Raw genomic sequence first — 15,748 nt, 5'->3', positions numbered from 1 at the left:
CTTCATGTGACTGATGCATTACCAAAAAAGTTCATGTGGCTTTGGCAGGGTAGGGAGAGTGGAGAGGCCTGCATTTGGGAAGTAATTAAGTACCCATGAAGACTGGGACAAGGAGAGCATGCGTGTGGGCCAGAGGTGGGTCATCTGCCCAACAGAACCTGTCGAGGAGGCAATGCGATCCCAGTGGGAAGCTGGAAGCTGACCACCAGATCCCTGTCAACTGCAGAAACGGTGAAAGATGAGGAACTGCACGTTCCATAGTCAGGACTCTTTAAGGAACTCATGAAAACACCAACGGAAGAAAGAGTCGCCGTTAAATAGTTGCCATCCAGGGGCCCCAACATCGGATGCAACAATACTTGCCACACCAGACTATGCTCTGTCCCCCATCTCCCCTCTCTCTGGGGCTAGCCGAAGGATCAAAGCTTTGCTAGGAAGCCAGGAGAACCATGAACATGGGAAGAGCAGAAGATGGCCTCTGCCCTCCCCCCTTGTCCCAGCTCTGGCTAATAGCTGCAGAGAAGGCATAACACAGAACAAGTTCTGATATTTAATTACTGCTTCGGGCTGTGAATTCTAATGACCAGACTGACACTGTGTTTTTGATTTAATATGGCTGTAAGATGTTTTTATCTGAGAGTGATTAGAAAAGTTGTGTGACTGCCAAGTATCCATTGTAGGAGGAAGGGAAGAACCTTTCTTCCCAGCACCACCACTGAAAAAAATGTTAAAAGAACATACAGCTAAAATCATAATTTGATTACATCACAAGTTGTGCTCATTTGGTGCACCAGGAATGCACTGATATATAAATGCAAGGTAAACGCACCTGCTGAATTTCATGTTTATGATCCATCTATCTTCTCTTTAAAGAACATTATTGATATTACTGTGGATATTTTGATAAGTACAGGAAAGTGTAAGACAAATATACAAGAAACCCTTTTATGTTATTTAAAGATATGATACTGGTCTTGTTTCTAGTTTGAAACCACTTAAATTCATCAAGTATGTAGTTTTGTTTTGTTTTGTTTTGATTTTGAAATCATGAGTCAAAATAATACTTCAAGTTTACTCTTTTTTGAAGTTCTGTCATATAAGCTTTATTTTGTTCTGATAACCATACTACAGAATAGGACAAATATTAGTCTCATTGTATATCTAGGCAAGTAGTTTCAGGAAAATAAAGTAACTGGGCCAGGTCTGTGCAGGGTAGTGGCAAGGTCTTGTCTGGACTGCAGACTTCTAGTCCTGTGCTCTGGTTTTGACTCTGAGTGCCACTCCTATGATTAATGCTCCTGGATCAATGCAACTCAAATGCTTCAAAAGGGAAATGGGCAAGGAGCACCTGGGTGGCTCAGTCAGTTGAGCGTCCAACTTCAGCTCAGGTCATAATCTCACAGTTCGTGAGTTTGAGCCCCCTGTTGGGCTCTCTGCTGTTAGCACAGAGCCCACTTCAGATCCTCTGTCTCCCTCTCTCTCTGCCCTTTCCCCACTTGCTCTCTCTCTATCAAAAATAATAAATAAACATTTTTTAAAAAATTGAAATGGGCAAAATCTATTGCAAACAAGATTCTCCGAATCAAAATATCCATGATGAAAAAGGATCAACAAGTAGAGACAAAGATATTTTCACATCCCAAATGTATATGATATGGATTTCTCAAAAAACAGGGTCTGAAAATCTTTAGACCCTAGCAGCTACCCTAAGTTTCTGCCCCCTAGATCCACATGGCTTCTTGTTAAGACTTCTCTCTGGGTGTTTGCTTCATTCGGTATTCTCTGAATACCAGCTAGCTTTCTCCACTTGTCCATGCATGTATCCTGCGTGTCCCCCATGTATCCTGATTTGCTTGTCTTTATTTCACATGACCAGCAGAGATAGATTAGCCTCATGGCATTTCAATGGTCAAGCTTGGGTGTGGGTAGCTGTGGTGTTATTAGGTGTGGCCTCGCTGCAGCGTGAGGTTGAGGAGGAAGGCAGTTCTTAGTGAAAAGCGCTCGAAGATTTAGATATCTAAATGGTATTTGTGTCCTAACATCAGGATGCAAAAGCTAGGTGAAAATAGTAGAGGGCCCTTTTACATTCTTGTCACCAATAGTTTTTCTGTACTCAGATTCTTAAAATAAAATGTACAGATAATCCCAAGAAGCAGCTACGTGGCACAGAAACAGCAGGGACTTTGGATATAGCGTCAAGTGACCACTCTGCTATTAATTAGCTATACAGACTCAGAAAAGTTACCAAGTACCGTTGAATTGTAGATTCTTTGACTGTTAAATGAGCAGGATAACAATAACAATGACAGGAATAATATCTTCCTCAGAGCTGTAAGGATTACCCGAGATAGTAAAGGCACACAGTAGGCACTCAAAGAAAGTGGTCACATTAAGGTTATACTGACATCGATGCACATAATTTAATGGAGAAGCAGGAGAAAATAAGTACAAATCAGTACTTTTAAATGTATAAATCAGTTAGATACAGAAGACCATTTGTTTGCTCATTCACACATCCTATAAATAATTACTTTAAATTCTAACCAATCAGCAAACACAGTGCTAAGATTTGTGCTAAGTGTTGTGGATCAAAAGACATGCAAGTGATAAAGTTAATTTGTATATCAAGACCCACAAAATGGACCAGTGGCCCAGTCCATGTCACAAAATCTAAACCTAAGTCAGCCTGTGCTTACTGGAAACACTTGTCAAGGAAACTCAACATACAAGCCTCCAACTCAACTTTGGCTACTCAAATACTTCAAAAGGGAAATGCGAGCCTTATAAAGAAATCCCCAGCCTCCCAGCCAACCATGCACTGCCTCTTCTAATGCTCTGTGAGACTTGCCCTCGTGCCCAAATCCTATGGGAAGTGTTCCACTGCTTGTGAGGCACTGCCTCCCCCAGTCCATGAATGGCTTTCTCTTGAATAAAGGATATCAAACTGGTTGCTCAATTGTATTATTTTTGTCACTTGACACAAGGTATAATTTCTTCAGAGAGGATATGGACAGATTTCATGAGACAGTAAGGGCTTAAGCATTGGGCGGTGATAGTGGAGAAGAAATGGACAGTTTAGAGAGAATAAAGGAGAATTGACAGGTTTGGGGGATGAGAAGCCAGAACACGTGAGGAAGGCTGTCAGAGAGGGACTCTGAGCTTAAATCGGGCAGCTGGAGGAATTGTGTAATGTGAGCAGATATAGAGAAGTTAGGAGGGGAAGACAACTTGGGAGTTTAATTTCAGATTTGGCTTTGAAGGGATGATAGGAAGTCCAAAGGAAAAGTTCATCAGTTATTTTGGATACTTGGAGATTTGGGAAAAAGTTTCAGGAATGGACAAAGGCAAGAAATGTATATTTGGGTGCACTGTGATACAGGGAGTCTCTGAGAGGGAGTTTTAAAGTCCAGTTTTTCAAAATAACAATAAAGAGCTAAATATATGTTATAAAATTTTTATAATTAAAAAATTTTTTTACATTTATTTTTACATTTTTGAGAGACAGACACAGAGACAGAACACAAGTTGGGGAGGGGCAGAGAGACGAGACACAGAATCCGAAGCAGGCTCCAGGATCGAGCTGTCAGCACAGAGCCCAATGCAGGGCTCGAACTCACAAACCGTGAGATCATGACCTGAGCCGAAGTCAACCGACTGAGCCACCCAGGCACCCCAATTTTTAAAAAAAATTTTTAATGTTTATTTATTTTTGAGATTTTGAGAGAGAGAGAGAGAGAGATGTGTAGAGTATGAGCAGGGGAGAGACAGACAGACACAGAATCCAAAGCAGGCTCCAGGCTCCGAGCTGTCAGCACATAGCCTGACATGAGGCTGGAACCCAAGGACTGAGAGATCATAGCTTGAGCCGAAATCGGATGCTTAACTGACTAAGCCACCCAGGCTCCCCCCAGGCACCCCAATTTTTATAATTTTTTAAAGTTTATTTATTTGAGAGAGACGGAGAGAGCCCAAGATGGGGAGGGACAGAGAGAGGAGAGAGAGAATCCCAAGCAAGCTCTGAAGAGTCAGGGTGGAGCCCCATGTGGAGCTAGAACTCATGAAACTGTGAGATCATAACCTAAGCTGAAATCAAGAGTCAGATGCTTAACTGACTGAGCCACCCAGATGCTCCTATATTATACAATTTTTGTACTTTGTCAGACACTGCCTCTTAGACACTGTCTTTAGAGTAGTATGATCCTGGCTGAGCACCTGACATCAGACATCCTGGGGCCCTCAAGAAGCTGATTCAGGCATTGCCCTTTTCTACTCTCAGACCGGTTGGTCCCTGGACTTTGAAACAGGAGCCAAGCCAGGAGCAATGTGGAGGAAAGGACTTGGTCTCTACCAGTCACCTTGACTTGCATGTGTGGCTCTGACTTAGTCTCTCCTATTGGTTGGCTATGCACCATCACTTGCTGGGGAAAGGGTTGGGAGTGGGGGTAGAAGGGATTGGAATATAAGAAAGAGGAAGTGGTTGGAATGGCCAGGGAGCCCCTGCTAAGATGGAGGTCCCACCTGTGAGGGTCAGTTACAGGGCCCTTAGCTTTGGAAGTCAGGGCATTCTGAGGAGGAGAGGAGGTGTGGGATGTGACTATGATCCTTTCCAGTGGAGGCCAGAGAGGATGGTTGCCTAGGCCTTAGCTGTGCCCTCCCAGGCTTCAGTTGGTAGCACTCTTCACAGGTGCAGCTTCTTCCCCTGGACCCAGAAGCAGGCAGGCAGCCAGCTGATGCATTAACAATTACATTCCAAATAATGAGAGGTGGTTTAATGTATAATGAATAAGAATGCAGACGCTGGATTGCATGAAAGTCCAATTTATGAAAGACTTTGCATAGACGATGTTATGTATTTCAATAAGGAAGTAACTGTAAAAAAAAAAAAAAGAAGAAGATCAAGAACTAAACGTTGGGGACAGTTGCCTTTGGGAGCCAGTGAAGGAAAATAAGTAACAAAATGGAAAATAAGAAGCCTTTGAGTTAGTTTCATCCCACTATGTAAGTCTGATATAAAACTACCATCCAGAAGTAAAAAAAAAAAAAAAGGAGAGTTTCAAGCATAACCATAATCTTCTTATCAAAGGATGATACTTTGTTATTTGCTATATCAAATGATAACAGCTACATATCTAGTTACACTCTAGGGCAGCATTTTTCAACCTCAATACTATTGACATTTAGGCTGGATAATTCTTTGTTGTGAGGGGCTGTCCTGCGGATTGTAGGATGTTTAGCAGTATCCTTGACCTCTACCTACTAGAAACCGACAGCAGTCTCTCACCTACCCCTATCCTCCAATTGTAACAATAAAAAAAAAAAAAGTCTCTAGACATTGCCAAATGTCCCCTAGGGAGAAAAATAATCTTTCATTGAGAACCACTGGTGCAGATGAAATTAAAGGATTTTACTGCATCTCTGATAAAAAATGTTCTTATTGGGGCGCCTGGGTGGCTCAGTCAGTTGAGTGTCCGACTTCAGCTCAGGTCATGATCTTGCAGTTCGTGAGTTCGAGCCCTGCATCAGGCTCTGTGATAACAAACAGCTCAGAGCCTGGAGTCTGCTTCAGATTCTGTATCTCTCTCTCTCTCTCTCCCCCTCCCCTGCTCATGCTCTGCTTCTCTCTGTCTCTCAAAAATAAATAAATGTTAAAAAAATTTTTTTAAGTGTTCCTATATTTCATACTCCTATTTTGGGAGAATGACAAATGAAACATTTTGGATTTGAATTTGACATTGATAATCAAACATTCCCCGTTGACTTCAGAAGGTAGCCTGAATCTAAGTTAATCTGAGGAAAATTAGAAGGATACAATATCAAGGACATTAAAACTATTTTTCCTGTGGACAAATCAGAGTTTAAAGTTGGGGACAAGAGCGATATTCATGGGATCTGATTAACCATCACACTTTTTTCCTGGGCAGCTATTGAAATGGAAGCATCAGGTCGCTAAGTTTAGGTGGGAAGACCAGAGGCAGCCCTCCCACACGTGATCTCTGTGCCATAGGCAGGTGCCTCCATCCCTGCTCCCCCATCTGTAAGACGGTGGTAAAGACAGGGTCACAGGAGGCACTGGATAGGAGAGACCGTGTAGGTGGGGAAGTGTGGGCACGTCATTTTTATGGTTTGAGCTATTATTATTAAGTTCCTTTTTTCTCCTTCATGAGTCAGGAGAATGAATTATTAAGAAAAGAACTATGTAGAACGAAATTAATGCTATAATGTTCTAAACAGAACATATAAGCTCATAATGGGGGATGCAGGATGGGGGTAAACAGGACCAACATGTCCCAAGTGCCTGATACATGTGGAGCTCTGGGCTAGGAAGTGTGCAATCTGCCAATGAGAAAGAAGAAAAATAAGAGACAAACAAGATGGAAGAGATAGGAGTCAGGGAATAGGAACTGACAGGACCAGTCTGGACGAGGAAAAGATCTGAGTGCACAGTGAGGTGAAGAGAAGTAGAAAAGTGAATTTTGGAATGGCAATGGCTTAGAAAGCAATTGGAAGTAATAATGGAGAAAAATACCCAACTGCAGAATTTCAAGCTTCTTGAATTGAAGGGCATAATGCATTTACATTTTCATAATTATCTCCCATTGAGTTTTTTAAAAAAGGAAATATATCCTAAGTATTTTACCCAAATACTATATTCAGGAAGATCTAATTTTGATGTAACTTAGGTACCAATTTTGGATTCTGATATAATCTCTTCTTTTCAAATGAAATGATTGGAAAACACCTTAAAATGAAAAATAGATTATGTATTGCTAAAGACAATTTTGAAAATACATCTAAAGTAAATGCTGACTCTCATGCTTGCTTTGGCAGCACATATACTAAATATACTAAAACTGGGACAATACAGAGAATATTAGCATGGCCCTGTGTGAGGATGACACAGGAATTCATGAAGCATTCCATGTTGAGAAAAAAATAAAAACAAAAAACAAATAAATGCTGACTCTCAAATGAGTCAAATCAAGTACTAAATGATAAGGTAGCAGTCACTGTCAAATGTTAATGGCTTATGGCCTTGAGCCTGAAAAAAGATTTAATTGAATAGGATATTTGATCTGAAATGTTTAATAATTACCCAATGAAAATCTAATATCATACTCGTTTTTTAATACTCCATGACATTTTCAAATAGCTTCATTGTCACAAGCATTTAACTTCTACAGCCACCAACTTTAAAATGTATCTGACTTCCATAAGCACCACCTCATCATAATACCTATCACTATCAATTTTCATGTAGTGTCAGTTAATACCATTTTTCTTTGGAAAATGCTTCACAGTGCCTCATTGTGATGAAAGGTGTTCGAAGCTTGATGCGTACAGCTAAGTTGCATGTCTACAGAATAGAACTATGATAAATATAATGTATTCTTCCCCAGTAGAGGTATAATTTCAGGGAAAAGAAAGTAACTTGAGATAGAAGAATTAACAAAATTAGGTAAGAGAAAAAGTCAAATTGCATGAGACCAACTTCCATTTTCTTTCCCTAGCTGTCTCCAGTGTTCCTGGAGTTGTGAGTAGCAATTTAAAACCATGTTCTTTGTTGGGTGAGATATGCCACATCCCCTTCCTGCACAAGGATATTATTCCACCCTCTTTTCTTTTGCATAATTCACTTCTATTCAGTAACTCCATGGGCCTGCCTGATTCTTCCTTCAGTGATTCAGGGTGTGGCCACCCATGACCCAAAGCAGGGGAGGAGAGGTGGCCCTCCTTTTGGAGTCCCCAACACACAGGTGCATGTCCATTCTCTTCTTGAGGAACAACAGGTTGTTTTGTGCAAATCAGGTTTTTCAGAAAAGGAGGGGAAAACTAAAAAGCAAACAGATGAGCTATCTACAGTCATTTCTCTCATTGTGTTCTTCTAAGCTACAGCAATGTTACTTCCCAGACAGTGTTTCTATATTCACTTATGCAGTCTTTGGAAATGTGTGGGCAGGTGATGCAGGAAGGGATCTTTGTGTTCACCGCCAGGTGGGAGGGGCTACAGGGGCGGCAGGTGTAATGCAGTGTGACAGAGGTGTTTGGTATTCTTTTTGGAGATGTCCCCAAACTGTCTTGATGATATATTTGGCTCTCCATTTTGAAGAATAAAGCCCAACACGTTATTGCTATGTATGACAATACAAGTTATCTGTGCCCTCTCTCGCCTTCTTAAAATAGAGTTCTTCAATATTACTGCAGTGGAAGCAGGGGGAAAAAGTAAAGACCAGAAGCTTTTCTTCGATTGTTTTGCATGCCTCAATAGGGGCACCACATCCTGCCCTTGACACAAAACAAAACTACCCGAAGTACTCTCAAAGCAAGACTTTAGAATATTAAAAAAAGGATGAGACTCTATTAGCAGAAGTTTCCAACTAGGAGGAAAGAAAAAATACACCAATTGCATGATCACATGCAATGGCCATTTCTCTTTGGGAGTTGGGGCTCCACATGGCATAACTGGAAGGGAGAAAACATTGTGCCTTCTTCCTTCTCAAGACTCTATAGGATTCAAGGAGGATGTTGAAGCAAACTCTTCCTTCCAGAGAATGTAATGTAATGTAATGTAATGTAATGTAATGTAATGTAATATTATGCAACGCAATGCAGACCAATGCAATATATATAGCAAATTCCTCTTTGGAGATCAGAACAATCATTCTCATTTTTGGATACCATCTAGATAGAGCCAGAGAAAGCTCAGGGTCTTTCTCAGAACCTCCTTATTTTTTCTCTCCAAAGAGGGATGGAATTAAAACCTTTCTGAGTTCCTTCCAGGTTTACCATTCCCTAGTTCTTTCTGTCCCCCTTGGTAGGTGGCACTGTCACAGCAATAAAGAAAACATATTAACTGATTATGTCCCAGTTTGGAAAAATAGTATTACTCAGCATAAGTTGGTGCAACTTGATAAATCAAATTCAAACTTTAAGCTCTCAGGAGGCTTATCCACATGTGAGGAGGATGAGTTCTTGGGAAGGCACACCAACTATCTGGGTACAGAGGTGCACTGGCACATCCAGAAGTGTGATCTTAACCCCACTGGCATATTACAACTGAATCCTTTAATATCTGAGATCTCATGTGAAAATCCAATGCTTACCACCACTTTGAATACAGGGACGGGCATACATGACATTTGACAAGTGAAGTGCCTATAGTTCAGTAATTGTGCCTCACTCAAGGTCACATAGCTAGTCAATAAATCTAAAAGTATGCAAAGCCCTCCATGGTCTGGATTCTTTCCACCATGGCTCCCCACCCCCCGTCATCTCCTACCTCTCTTACTGCCTTTGGAGCCTATGAGTTAGCTTATTCTAAGTTATGTGCGGTTTGTGAAGCTAACGGTGAAGCTAAAAATTCTTAGTCATCCTTCAAGGCCCAGTTTGAACATTGCTCCTTGGAAAAACTTCCCTGGGTGATGGTTCATCTCTGTCACTCATGCACATATCTCCTTGCTAGTACTTGAGTGAATTGTCTCTATGTCTGGTTCTCTTTCCATATCAGTAGCTTATTTTCATTATGGAGTTCCTAGCCCTTGGCAAAGATCCTAGAAATTACAGGGCTCAATAAATACTTGTTGAATGACTGACTGCCTCCTGGAGAAAAACTGACCTAAACATAGATTTAAAGAATAGAATGAGCACTGCCAATAATTTGACCTAGGTGCAGTTTGTAAATATATTACCTTGCTTCATAAAAATGTAGATAATGGTTTTTAAAAAATGTAGTGATATCATAGCATGGACCTGTGGTTTTATTCTAGTTAGAAAGGGAGTCAGAACCTGCAATCCAGGTTGTTATCCTCTTAGCTTAGAACTACTTCTGCAAAATACTGTGTGCACAGGCTGTGAACTGATCTTTAAACTTGAGGGTCTAGTTCTAGAGACATCTTTAAAAAAAATAATAAAAATACTCTTTCACAGAGGCACTTGGGTGGCTTATTGGTTGAGCATCCGATTTTGGCTCAGGTCATGATCTTGTGGTGAGTTTGAGCCCTTCAATGGGCTCTGTGCTGACAGCTTAGAGCCTGGATCCTGCTTTGGATTCTGTGTTTCCCTCTGTCTCTGCCCCACCCTGCTCGTGCTGTTTCACTCACTCTCAAAAATAAATAATAAAACATTAAAAAATTAAAAAAAATATTCTTTTACATTTCCATAGTATATATTATTTAACTCCTCCCCCCCCCCCCCCGCCATAGTCCAGTGTTCTGCTCATGTTCTAGAAACTGACCACATAACACTGGACATATAGGTTTGTGCTTGATTGGCATTAGAAATGAGATAGTATAAGGCATGGCTGAATACTTTGTTCTTTATCTCAGTAATTGATGCAGCCAGACACCATGCAAAAGTAAAGTCTTCCCTTTGAAATGTCTGTAATAACTGATAATGGATAAAGAAGATGTGATATTAACATATACATATACATATACATATACATATACACACACATATACACACACATATACACACACACACAATGGAATACTACTGGGCAATGGGAAAGAATGAAATCTTGCCATTTGTAACAACATGGATGGAACTGGAGGGTATTATACTAAGTGAAGTCAGAGAAAGACAGATACCATGTTTTCACTCATATGTGGAATCTGAGAAAACTAACAGAAGACCATGGGGGAAGGGAAGGAGAAAAAAATAGTTTCAGACAAAGAGGGAGGTAAACCATAAGAGACTCTTAATACAGAGAACAAGCTGAGGGCTGATGGGAGGGAAGGTGGGGAGGAGGGGAAAATGGGTGATGGACATTGAGAAGAACAATTGTTGGGATGAGCACTGGGTGTTGTATGTAAGTGATGTATCATGGGAATCTACTCCTGAAGCCAAGAGCACACTGTATACACTGTATGTTAGCTAACTTGATGATAAATTATATTTAAATAAATAAATAAATAAATATTTTATGAATTAATGAAAACATAAATAAATAAATAAATAAATACAAAAAATAAATAAAATAGCTGTGATGGTATGCTAAGCTTTTTTTTTTATAGCACATTATTTTTTAAAAGTGGACAGAAATAAATGAACTAATGCTAGGGGCTTGCAAGGACTTCCAAGTACTAGTTAAATTGGGCCACTTTGCTCTTTGACATGTTGCTTACATTGCTTTCAAGTGCGATACTAACATTGTGGTAGTTATACTGAATTCTCAAGAAATGGATAGCTTTTATATACATGTTTTCATTTTCTTAAGAATGATTCTACAGTTTTATTTGCTTTATAGCTTAGCATTTCTCTCCTTCCCCACAACCCAACAGAAAAAAAAAAGAAATGAGATAGTATAATAAAAATTGTTATGTATGTGTAATGAAAGTAATATTTCCTGAAAAGCCATAATACACTCTATACCTTAGGAAGATGTGATTCCAACCAAACCAAGTCCCTACAGTTTTTTATAGGTGTTCAACACAGGATACATCCCCCAGGGTGGCTACTCTAATGTCAGCTAAAAGCAGCTCTGAAATAGTGGGCTTGAAAACCAGAATCACTTATTCTCCTACAAAGAAAAAGACAAATGTCACATCTCCATCTCAGCTTATGTCTACAGTCAGCCCAAAGGAGATAGAAGAGTGTTTCAAGAGCAATTTGATTTGGAAGTGTTGGGAAAGGAGGAGTCACGTGAAAAAAGGGTCAAAAGGAAGCTCTGCAGAGACATAAAAATAAAGTTCTACTCATCACGGCCCAGAATGTAGAGCCAAGTATATTCATATATCCTTGTAAGTGGGTTTGGCCAAACCTTGGAACCATCTAACTAAGCTCTAAATGAATGGGGAATGACATCTGGTAGAGTTCTTCTTAAGGTCTGACAAGACAATAATTAGGGAGGAAAGGTTGGAAGGTAAAGTAAACCGCAGACTAGCTCTGTGTCATCTCCATTGTTAGTCCAGGCCTTACAAAAATGGGCAAGCCAGAGAGCCAACAAATGTCATTAGCCTAATTCTTGGCAAGTACTTATCAGGCAAAGAATATACGCTGAGCTTTTATTTTCCCAGGGGAAGCATTCAATTTGTCAGCAATTCCTCTCTGCCAGACCACAAGTCAACAATTGCTAGATAAATGAAAAGCTTCCACTCAACTTACAAACTCTTGGGTAAAGTTTTTATTTTCTAGAAATAAAAGTGCCTTTTTTTTTTATAGCACAAGCTATAAATGGTCCCAGTAGGTTCCACTAAAGCAATCAAATGCCAAATACATAAATCTTATAGACCCTTATGGAAAATGGAAGTGGCTCTGTTACACATCATGTTGAATGAGACTATAGATTCACAGAATAAAAAATGGCAGAATAGGTCATAGCTAATAGGTCAGTGACAGACTAAACCCATTGCTGTAGTAATGGTAAGGGAAATTCAGTGTAACAATCACTTGAGATATACTTTATGAAGACAAAATTTGTTTTGAAGACTTTGGATTATATGCTTTCTGAATTATGCTGTTGCATAATTTGACCTTGGCTCCTATTATATATAATGGTCAGGAGATACTCAACTGTGAAAAGAAATGTTGTGGGTGAGGTTTAACACACACAGGTGTGTGTGTGTGTGTGTGTGTGTGTGTGTGTGTGTTTGCTTTGTCAAAGCCTTTCTCTGTTTCCTTCATCCTGCCTTTCCTGTATATCTGCCTCTCCTCGATTTCCACTTCATCTTTGTGTTTACATGAGCTCTTTCCAGCTTCTAGAAGACTAGTTAGTATTTGTATATACTATATTTAAAAAAATTTAAAACGGAAGGAATGGTGATTCCATAAGCAGCATCTAAAAAGAGGCTTCTCAGTTTATTCTTTGCCTGGACTATACCAAAGGGAATCCAATCTAGTAGCTCCCTTGAAGTTTACAAAACAATTTCAAGGTAATGCTTTACCCCCATGTCTTTCACCAAACATGCTGAAACATAAAAAAGGGTACAACCTCTGAGGTCATTTTCGGTCTTCAGGTCTATGATTCTAAGTGGGCATAATAATGATACTGATAGTAGTTTTTACAATTTCACTCTTTTTAAAATAAGATGAAAGCTCAATCTTTAGGGCATATAATTTCTTTTAAAAAGTGTTCCTTGGGGTTTATAAGGAAAGGAAATATTTTCCAACTCAGAGCATATGAATTTTATGGCACCAACCATAGAACAAAAATATGATGGCCCCTTAAGCCAAGGTCCTTTGCCCAGCATGATTTTCCACAGTTACATTACACTACATGGACTTTTGGATTTCCTAGGCAGGCCCAGGCAGAAGTCATGAATCAAGGATCAAAATATGCTATTTCTATCAAGATTATCCTTTCCAAAATTATTTCCATAATTTTCCAGATTCTGGATTTCTTTCTATGTATTAATACTGGCTGACACAACAGACTGGGGATAAGTATCACTAGGGAACAGAGGAGAAACACTTCTTAAGACACATGTGGCTGCTTTTCTCATGCAGCACGTGCACGAGATTCCAGTGGTGCTGAAGGCGGATCTGCAGTCTGCTTCAAGAGGAGAGCAACCCAACATGTACCTTAATGTTTATAGCAGCGCTATCAACAATAGCCAAAGTATGGAAAGAGCCCAAACGTCCATTGACTGATGAATGGATAAAGAAGATGTGGTATATCTGTCTATATCTATGTCTATATCTATCTATATCTATATCTATATCTATATCTATCTATGGTTTTATACACACACACACACACACACACACACACACACTGGAATATTATTCAGCCATCAAAAAGAATGAAATCTTGACATTTGCAACAATGTGGATGCAACTAGAGTGTATTATGCTAAATGAAATATGGCAGTCAGAGAAAGACAAATGTCATATGATTTCACTCATACCTGGAATTTAAGAAAGAAAACAGATGAACATAGGGGAAGGGAAGGAAAAATAAGATAAAAACAGAGAGGGAGGCAAACCATAAAAGACTCTTAAAGATAGAAAACAAACAGGTTGCTGGAGGGGTGGTAGCTGGGGGGATAGGCTAATGGGTGATGAGCATTGAGGAGGGCATTTGTTGGGATGAGTACTGGGTGTCATATATAAGTGATGATTCAGTGGGTTCTACTCCTGAAGCCAATAGTATACTGTAAGCTAATTAACTTGAATTTATTTATTTTTAAAATGTTTATTTATTTATTTTTGAGAGAGAGAGAACACAAGAAGGGGAGGGACAGAGAGAGAAGGAGACACAGAATCTGAAGCAAGCTCCAGGCTTTGGGCTGTCAGCACAGAGCCCGATGTGGGCTTAAACTCACCAACTGTGAGATCATGACCTGAGCCGAAGTCAGACTCTTAATTGACTGAGCCACCCAGGTGCCCCATTGAATATTTATTGAAATAAGTAAGTAAGTAAGTAAGTAAGTAAATAAATCAATCAATAAATAAAGTTTTTGGCAAAACTGTTACTGTGATGTAAGTTAATTTTACATGTCAACAAAAAAGATGATGCCCAGTATTTTTGACAAACACTAGTCTAGACATTGCTGTGAAGGTATTCTTTTGCTGTGATCAATGTTTACAATCAGTTGAATTTAAGTAAAACGGAATGTGGGTGTGGCTTTCATCCAATCAGCTGAAGGTCTTAAGAGCAATGACAGGTTTCCCCAAGAAGAAGCAACTCTAACTCAGACTGCAACATAAAAACCTGCCTCAGTTGCCCACTTGCTGGCCTACCCTGCAGATTTCAAATTTGCCAGCTCTACAACTGTGTGAACCAATACTCTGTTTCTGTCTGTCTCTCACACACACACACTTCCTATACCTCTTCTACTCCTACTGTTCTGTGTTTCTGGAGAACAGTGACTAATACAGTCACCATAATACCTGCCCCCTCCCCCTTTTTTCCTCTGATACATTAAGCTTTTCTGAAACTATTCTAGATGCAAGCATCTCCCAACATGTCCTTTTAATCATATTTAGATGTTGGGACCCTGTCTTCCTGTTTTGTTTGCTTGTTTTAATTCAGTCAGATGCATTTAGCACACAGCCATTGCAACATGAATTCTCTGGGAAGAATTTTTCCCTTTCCCCAGTGACAGAGACGAACCATTTTGATCTACCTAATTTGCCCAAAGAGCTTTTATGAAGCTTTAAACTCAGATCCTTCAAAAAAGACAATATTAGATGGAAAAGAAAAATCTATGTTTATAAAACTGACCAAACCTGTACAACTGCTTAGAAATGCTAGGAAAGTTTAGAGATATAACACAAAGGTTTAAAAGTGTTTTTATATAAAATATACCTAATATCCATTCAAAAATCCTCTGGGGAAAAACTTGAGTTGTAGAAGGGATGCATTTGCACTCATTACTTAAAGTGTTAGGATATATCCTGATATATTTTCTGGAACTAAGGATTACGATTTTTTTTAAAACCTAAATTCTGTGGCTTACAAATCTCAGTTTTACAAAATAGAGTTAATTTCACATTTTAATTAGGATAGTAAAACAAGAGAATGCCATTGATGGAAAAAAATGTATCAGAACAAGTTTCTATGACTGTTACATTTCCCTGAATGTTCTAAATGCATTTGATTGCAGTTGTAGATTCTGCCTCACCGCTGTCAAAATATTAGCTATATCTGAGCTTCAGAGCCACTCCTCATTGTAACTAAGTTTTCTTTAGTTATACTCATGTTCCATATCCCCTGCTGGATGTGATGCTCTTCCTCTGCTCATCCTGTTCATCAGGCAACCTCTGATCAGCACTGCAGCCTTTGGAAAATCTCTGGATTCCTCCTGAT

The 15,748-nt window shown here is 39.5% G+C and overlaps 1 protein-coding gene and 2 non-coding genes across 3 annotated transcripts in view; 2 read left to right on the top strand and 1 right to left on the bottom strand.

The window, feature by feature from the left end:
* Window positions 1-15,748, bottom strand: part of FREM3 (FRAS1 related extracellular matrix 3) — an 85,654-nt gene that overhangs the window by 34,685 nt on the left and 35,221 nt on the right. The window lies entirely within an intron of this gene.
* On the top strand, window positions 6,822-6,927 carry LOC113603173 (U6 spliceosomal RNA). The gene has a single exon (XR_003424712.1). It is a non-coding gene; the product is annotated as a U6 spliceosomal RNA (small nuclear RNA).
* On the top strand, window positions 10,292-10,411 carry LOC113603198 (small nucleolar RNA SNORA15). The gene has a single exon (XR_003424739.1). It is a non-coding gene; the product is annotated as a small nucleolar RNA SNORA15 (small nucleolar RNA).

The sequence above is a fragment of the Acinonyx jubatus genome, chromosome B1 (genome assembly GCF_027475565.1).
Source record: "Acinonyx jubatus isolate Ajub_Pintada_27869175 chromosome B1, VMU_Ajub_asm_v1.0, whole genome shotgun sequence".
Taxonomy (NCBI): Eukaryota; Metazoa; Chordata; class Mammalia; order Carnivora; family Felidae; genus Acinonyx; species Acinonyx jubatus.
Note: the sequence above shows the minus strand (reverse complement) of the source record. Positions and strands in the feature narration are given on the sequence as shown.